We start from the raw sequence: 8,563 nt of genomic DNA, 5'->3' as shown, positions 1-8,563 counted from the left end.
GCCTATCGCCACGCCGCTCGTTGTCACCACTTCGAGCTGCTGAAGCCGCACAGTGGCGCAGGCGGCGGTCAAGGGGACGTCGTCGCGTTCCCGGACGCGCTTTAAGGGATACCAATAGGCGATGGCGATGAGCGACGCGAATAGGACTATGGTGAAGAAAGCGCCGACTCCCAGCAAGCACCCGCTGTAAAAAAGCAAAAAAGCAGTCTTTAAAAATTCTGAATTGTCTCCTATGGAAAGAGGGGTACGAAAAAACGCAATTCACGTCTATCGGCAATCGCTCCAGGTTGTCTTTATGAGTAAGTTTATGAGTAAATAGCTCGGCTCCATTATATTAGCGCTTCAATAAGAGTTTGTTTACGTACAGTACGGTTCATAAGCTCCCCAGCCCCAATGATTGCTCTCAGGACAGGAAAAAAACTAGATGGTGGTGGCAATAAAGGTAAGGTACACCTGGCTGGACTGGCGCATTAAGTTTGTTGTATTAAAGCGTCAATACATTTTCTCTAGTTCATCTCCTTTCATGGACAAGAATTCTCTCGAAATGTCAACATTCTAACTAGAGAGGTATCCCAGTATCCCAGCACATCTGTTAACATGAGTACCCACTGTCACTTGTACAGTGGTGACGTGTGCAACCTCTTTTAAGTCGAAAGCTTCTCTTGGCTCATGAGTGACGTGGGCGGAAGTTGTAGGCAGAGGTTCACCGCAGATGTGTCCGCTCGAACTGTCAATCATAAGTTAAGAAAAGAATAAGAAAGGAAACTTCGGTTTTAGGTAAGAATCGAACCCGGGTCGCCGACGTGCGAGAGGGGACTCTGCCTCTCCGTCATGACACTCTGACGCTTTAAGCTGAATAAAGGCGCGTCTAGTGAATGCACACTTCTTAAAAGCGTATCTTCCAGATATATATCATGGAGTAGATGAGTAATTATGAGCAGGTTGATTACAGGTGTCGCAATCAAGCTATTGCCAAATTTCCTCCGTTTCCGGTAAATTTCTTCCCTGCTTGGCGTGCAGTCGTAGCGCCATCATGCGGCACCCACTGAAAACCCTCCTTGCAATACGGCGCTGGCCCAGGAGGTGGCGCAGGTGGCGGACCGCGCACAGATTTCGCATTTCTGCACGTAAGAAGACTTAAGTGCACCTCAATTTTTTTCATCCTGCACCTCTCTCATGCTGGCGTGATCAAGAGAACTCGCACGTACCGGAAATAGCCAATGCTCTCCTGCTTGTTGTGGACCGGGCCCGAATCCTGCATTCGAAGCGTGCTCATTTTGTGCGCCGCCTCGTACCACTCCTCGAAGGCGTCCTTCTTGGTCGGTGGTTGCTTGGATGGCGAAGCGCGGCCGCTGCCGGTAGCCGATACCGAGGGTTCGCTGGACGCGGCCGGCATGACCGGTGAGATGATCCTGAAGGGAGACAGGGCGCCGCCGGCGGCCTTCATTTTCGCAGCGATAGGCGAGGCCACACCGGACGACCTCGACGGCTGCGTCGAGGACTTGCGCTTCTTCTTCGGTGATCGCTTGCTTCTCATGCGATCCATGACTTTTGAGAACCAGGGTGCTGCAAGTCGCAGTGGGTCGGCAGTCAAGAGGAAGCCAGGCACCGATCCACCGAAGAGAACCACGCGAGCGCGTGCCAAGTCTTCTTCTGTGTCCTCTTCAACGGCGCGAGAAGAACGAGCTCGTATTCTTCTTCTTCTTCCTCCTCCTCTTTGTAATGGCACATACCCACGGGGGGGGATTGGCCAAGGTATAGTGGTATAAATACGGAAATTTCCATAGGATTACGACAAAATATCGGAGCCAAACATGAATTTTTAAAAATGTATTCATGAAAAACGACAGGAGAATATTTGAAGTGAAATAACAAAAGACATTTTGGCGAAAATAAAAAAAAGAAAACTCCAAGACTTTTAAAGGAGTTAGCAAATCAACCTACCAGTTGCAATTATCTAATCATGGAGATTCCCACAAATTGAACCCTATGCAAATACTTTGACGCTCGCACCGAACGATAACAACAATGGCAGAGATAACGTGAGCCCTAACCTGGAGAGAGGGACAACAGAATTGCGATCATTATTTCTGGGTAGGTGCGGCCGAGGTCAGACAAGATCAGTTGAAACTTCCAAAAAAGATGATTGGAACCAACTGATATTTAATATGTTACGGTCGGTTTACGATTGGTCCCAGCTGTGAATTTCGAAGTATCAGTTAGCTCGTATGGCAAGTCTTCTTTTAGCTGTTATATTTGGCTTCCGAAAGGGTGGCTCACATAAACCATGACTGACTGAGCCGTGTTTGGGTGCCGTACTAAAACTGCTTCTGCTGGCAGTACTCTCTTCGTGAATATGGCGAAAAGTGCTAGCTTTCTGCTAGTGTAACTGTCCTTTTGGAATTAAGGTTATTAGAATGGGTTTTGCACAAGGTTTCACTCTTTTGTATATGGGTTTGTCTTCATGCGGTCTGTCACTTGGCCTTCGTTTTGGTTTTTATGTCGTTATCTATATATCTGTCGTGTTTCACATTTTACTGCGGCTGTACTAACGGCACGTTCTTACCTCACTCCGCTGGTGAAGCGAAGCGAGAGGCTATAGGCAACAAAGCTGCTGGGTGCGGTTTATTTAGTGAAGTACAGAATTTTGACGAGGTTCCTTTTTGTCTCAATAATTTCTACAGGAAAGAAAATTCACAGGACGACCATGAAACCTAATGCAGGAAAACTGCGAAGCAATTGGATTGGATTGACCCTCGATGAATATTTTGACGCTTTTACTCTAAGCCGAGGCTGCGCACATGCGGCAGAATTTTTTTTTAAGGCTGAAACTCGGGTGGAGAGGAGGTCGAGAGTGTCCGTGGGTGAGTTGGGGGAGTTATGAGTGTGAGGAGAAGGCTTGTTGGTGCTGCTTCTGGAATGTGGAAGCTTCTCACAGACAACGCGTGACTTTTCGAAAAGCGCGACTGGTACTACAACCACAGTAAAATTATTAGTTATTTTCGCACGTACTTGACTATAGTACTCCTGATAATTTACTACTAATAGAAACGCTCAGCGGCGCCGACACCGAGTTCCCGGGTGCGGAATTAGTTCTTTGCGTGACAGTTATTACAGCTGTTGCTGTTGCCCGAATTCGCGTAGGAGCCCGCGTGTTTCACCGCGGCTATCTTCCCTATGTTCACCTATTACTTCTTAATCGCATCCTTCTTTAGACCCCACACAATTATGCCTAATGTGTCTCAGTGTTAGATCACGGCGAGTCCTCATACCACTACCTGAGTAGTTAAGCGATGCGCCACTGCATTGGCAGGTGGCTGTTCCACACACAGCCACCGGTGGAGCTTGTGAGACCCAGATTGAGAGCGACCTCCTGCGATGAGTCATTATTTTCGCTGCCACCTGCCATAGTGGGCAGGTTAGGATGAGGTCACAAGGTCACGTGACCTGTACGGCCCACCTGCCACTTAGGTGTTTTCTCGGGATTTTTCGTGGTCATTTCGCTGACGGCCAACGACACCGACGACGACGCCGGCTTTTCTGCGGCGCGAGGCCATTAACGTTATCGCGTTAAGCATCTAAGTAATCGACGAAAGTGAACTGAGCTACTTTCAAAGCTTTCTCTCATCGCGTTTCACAATCGTGCCCTTAATGTTTCCTTTGTCCGAAAGCATTACAAGCTTTGCGTTTATTTCTTCCACCAGAATGTCACAGCATGGAAGCCACTGCACCTGCACAGTCAAGCATCATTTCAAGTGACGGTTTGTAGCCATATTCACGGGACGCGTACGGTCGACTCAGAAGACCACAGCAAATTGTGTGAACGGTTGGTGGGAGGCTCAAAGGTCAATTTCTTCTTATTTACACAAGTGTTGATTTTGTGCACAGGTTTGCCTGCCGGGGCTAGTAGGAGTATCTGCCCTCTTCACCTCCAAAGGGAGACGTTTTATAGATAACTCGCACTGACCTTCAATTTTCGCAATGAATAAAGATCGAGAGATTCAGGATGCAACGACACCACCCCGACAAGCAGTCACCCTCTATATCATCAGCGGCCCGTAAATACGCTCCTCATATCATCGAGAACATCGAAAATCGCGAAATCATTCAAAAATAAACTTTCATCTAGCCCTGTAGATAGTGTAGGTTATGAGATGAAACCGTAAGATATATTTCGTGTGTTTTCAAAAATATGGCTATGTGTCTATTGAAGCCCCAGCCCACTGCAGCGAGGTTGAGCTTCGCCACTCACAATCAGAGCTGTCCACTCAATGATGAACGACAGAGGTGGAAGAATCTCCCCTCTACGACCGAGTGCGGGCCGTGCCGTCGAGACTGAGCCAGAAATGTGATTGTGACAGCCTCACAACCTCCTGCTCAGCGCCCAACGGTGCCTCGTCTGCAGAACCTCTGGGAAATGCTCTCTGGCACCGACGACTCCCTTCGCATTCCGTGATGGGGACGAAGGACTGTTCCGGTCACGTGCGTGTCCGACGGGGGAACAGCGCACACACCTCCACAATGCTTCCATTCCAACTCAAGGGCTTAACGCACTGCTTCAAGAGGCGGAGCAGACCCGAGATGTTGCGCAAATTTTCGATGAACGCAACGCGGCCGCCGCGCGTACGTATTCCTTTTCACGGCACCCTCGAAAGCAACCTTACTCCGCTCTTCCGTGTACGAAGGAAGATGTCGATATCCGCCAGCCGAGTATTCGCGGCTCCCGCTCCGGCACATCAACCTGAATAGCATTGCCATCGGAAGCTGATATTTCGCACCGGCCGCTCCCCATCCTAGCCTACCTGATTACTGTACTCAGGCCGCCATGCGCCTGGTGCTCATGAAAGCGTACAGTTGCATTAGGTAGGAGTGAGGTCTGGGGTTCAGGCTGTGTGGAAAGCAGGCAGGCAGCGAAAGAGAGGTCTTTAGGGGCCAGGGTGCCCTTGAAATCAAACCTGCCCCAGCCTGCCCAAAACTGGATATGGTTTTGATCGACATGCCGCGCCCTTGATCTCCCCTCTGATGTCCTTACCACTTTGCTGATGTTTACCTTGCGTTCTAAACTAAAACATTTCAGGACACGTGTCTAACCGAGAGGTACGGAAGATTTTGCGTTCGTCTACCCTTTCCTCCCGCTGCAAACATTGTGTAAGAGCTTGAGGCAAAACCGTGCTATCTAGCCCTGGATTAGCCAACTGGGTTTCGAGTTGGTTGCTCACTCAGGACCGAAAACGGCTCAAAAGAAAGAGAGACGACTGTGTCTCTCGCGCTGTGGCCGGTCTTATCTTTCTCAGTCCTCTTTGTAGTTCTTGCACTGCTTCCTCTCTCCTACTTAATGGAATACTGCACGGAATGCCTTTTGTAGCGCGGTTCGTCTAGTGCGTGCTTTTCTTTCAGGAACTCTCTTACACACCTATGCGTTCTTCGATACTATCTTCCTCGGTTACCATTTTTTCGTTCACCTTCATCTTCGGATTTCAGGCTCACCAGGATGCATTGATAACCTAGTGTCCCTACCTACGCGGCCGTATATGCAGTGTCCGGTGAGAAACACGTTGCTGCTACTTGTTCTCATCCAAATCCGTTCTCGGCCCGATGGGCGGACAAAAATTTACCAGGAGACTGTCACTGATGTTGAGGGCTCAGAGCTAGCTTAAAGTTACCACGAGCCACTCATCTACAAAGGCACAGTAATTAGAGACCGATTAGCAGCACATCCAGGGCCGCAAGATTAAGTAATCGTGTGTCGAAGGGAGGAGACTCAAAAGTGGATCTGCCTGTGCGCTGCACCGATGCGGACGGTGGAAGTTGAGAAACCAACTAATGCGCAACTGCACCACTTTTCAACAATTTCGCGATATTCAAGGATTCAAATGTATATAGGCTGTAGGTAAAGCATGCTAAGTGTTTTTGCACTAGCGTTTAAAATAGTGTCAAAATCTACGATTGAACTTTGCGCTTTTCCTGTGCTGCGAGGGCAACGAAACCGCGCCTCGGCAAACCTTGGCCTCATCGCGCTGTCTTCCTCATTGCGCTGAGAAACACGATCGCTGTCAGAGCGCATAGCTGCGTCACGTAGTCGAGGTCATCTTGGGACCTTTTCGGCAAGAGAAGAAAAAGCTTTTCTCGTAGCATCTGCTCTTTAAGGGATCCACTCCGTTGAAGTAGCAACGACAGATGTACAGTGCCGATGGGGAAAAACAAACACCCTCACCTCGTACGAGATGTACACAATGAAACGCTGCAAACAGAGCCAATGAAATAATAAAAGATGGAGAGAGTTAGCTATTCAAATGTGAACGTTTATTGGCTACGAAAGAAAAGTGTTTACGGACCTATCAACTACACCTGGAACATCTTGGAAAACAACCCATGCGATTGGCACGTGACCCCCGTATCAGGTTGTTTGCATGCTGTTGAAGTTATCGCTGCGAAGTCGCTGCTTTCAGGATTGAAGATGGTGAGAAGCTATGTCAATACCGTCGTTGTGATGAACATCGCGAAGATGCTCTCGCTCCCGTTATGGTACTGTCACGGGTTCGGTGACTAGTCGACATCATCACCGAGTCCGGACAATGAGGGGGTGGCCGTTTGATGCCCGGCGTAGCCGGTAAGCAAACGCAGTGACTGAGACCGAGGCGTGTTTAAGAGGTAACAACAACAAAATAACGTTTATAGTTTCGATTGAACAATGCGGCAGCTTTTACAGACACATAATTTACATTCTACAAAGCAATTGCGGAAATCACATAACAGTAAACACACTGAATTAAGTTATACATTGAATATTTCTACACAGGTCAGAACACAAGTGAGAGGCCAATTAGATAAAGTCGATCAAAAGTCAGAAGGTGAACAAACATACAGTCAACCGGGAAGCGCGGCTGCAGTCCATCCACAAAAACGCAGTCACTGCGGCCCCCGAAGGCGACGTCCGTCCAGGGCAGCTTGCGGTTTCGAGGATGCGGTGCGGCGGCTCGGAGACCCGGCAGTTCGCGGCGGCAGCGTTTCCACCGACGAGCGGACTGAAGTTCGTTTTCATACGGCCCCCTTTTAAAGCCCTCGGGCGCTAGCGGCCGAGCGCTCGCGGCGCCACAGCGTCGGCGTCGAAAAAACAAAACACCAAAAAGCGCAACGAGAGCACGTAGGCACCTACGCTTTGACTCTGCATGGCCGCCATCTTGGAGGAGGAAAAAATTAACGCACAACTAAAAAGAAGCCCCAGGCTTCGACTCTCGATTCGGTGACCTTGGAAACGCAAAAAAGTAAAACACAACCAAAAAGCCAGTCACGTAGGCCGCAACTTCTTTCTCGCTAATGGTCAGCTCTAGACTTCGGCAGTATTGGGGACGAGTTTGAGCCGCCTCCGCTTTCGCAATGCGAGGGGTTGTCTACATAACTGAAAAAAGCGTGCATGCATTCTTGCTCTTCCCGAGACACATACAGAGAAACGCGGACGCATCAGTTTTATACAAACAAAAGTAATTTACAGGCTGCCGCCACTTCTGTGACAGGTACACATTGTATAATCTGAGTAGACAAATGTGGCAAGGTTGGTCAAGGTTGCGTTCTAAAGAGAATTTTTCCAATTTTATACTTTCCAAATAATGTACTACAAGGTTGACTTTTTTTGTAGAAATACCGCTTAGCCAAACTTTTGTAAACACATTATAAGTTGAGAGCAATGCGCGGTAGATTTTTTATTAGGCGCTCCCTTTTCTGCTGAACCATGCTTTACTGGGGCTGCCATGCGCAAATTGGAAGAATTTTTTGTTTCTTTTTTTTTTTTACTAACTTGCGAAAGGCAACTAGCAATCACCTCATGACAGAAACTTGCTCAAAAACGTTTTAGAACTCTTTCTTTGCTGGTACGCTTCCGTTGTACATGCTTCTGTGTAGCCCGTGCATATCTTTCAACCAAACAAACCTGATATCGTCCAAAAAAGGAAGAAATGAACGAGAAAGATTCCATGTGTTTGTTCAGTTAGCGCAAGAACTTAGTTAAGGAAGAAAAAAATAAAGAAGCGAGTTTCGCAGGTACGATTAGATTAACTCAATTCGCGTGGTTATTATCGCGTTGCTTGCCCGCCAAACGCCTGTATTCTTTCCCGCTTGTTTCCCGTGTTATCCGGTAGTGAGAATTAAGAAGGTCTGTGGGTTGTAGAAATGAAGCAACCGCAGAGTTATCGTTTTCATGTCAAGTACACATCGCAACGACTCCCCAAGATATAGGAAACATTATCTGCACTTACGAAAACGTGGAGCCCATAGAATGACGTCACAAATGCGCCTTATGTCACGTTTTCTAGGGCCAGAAAGATGGCAGGGTTATTCAAAAATTTAAGAAATATTACGTTCGACACTATAGTACAACCTTTGGTAATATTGTCACGTTGTAGTGACGGCAGTCCAGCGGTCAGGAAGACACCAGAAATACTTGCAAACGAAGCTCTTTATTTGGGCTGACTTGCACCCGCAAAAGAACTGACTCACTCGGTGGCGGCGTAAGCAACAAGCGTGCTCGTCAATCGTCGAACTACGAATGTCCGCCGCTCGCGGCATC

The sequence above is a fragment of the Amblyomma mixtum genome, chromosome 2 (assembly GCF_055824585.1).
Source record: "Amblyomma mixtum isolate Tamu chromosome 2, ASM5582458v1, whole genome shotgun sequence".
Taxonomy (NCBI): domain Eukaryota; kingdom Metazoa; phylum Arthropoda; class Arachnida; order Ixodida; family Ixodidae; genus Amblyomma; species Amblyomma mixtum.
The sequence above is the reverse complement of the archived record's forward strand: the minus strand, read 5'-3'. Positions refer to the sequence as shown.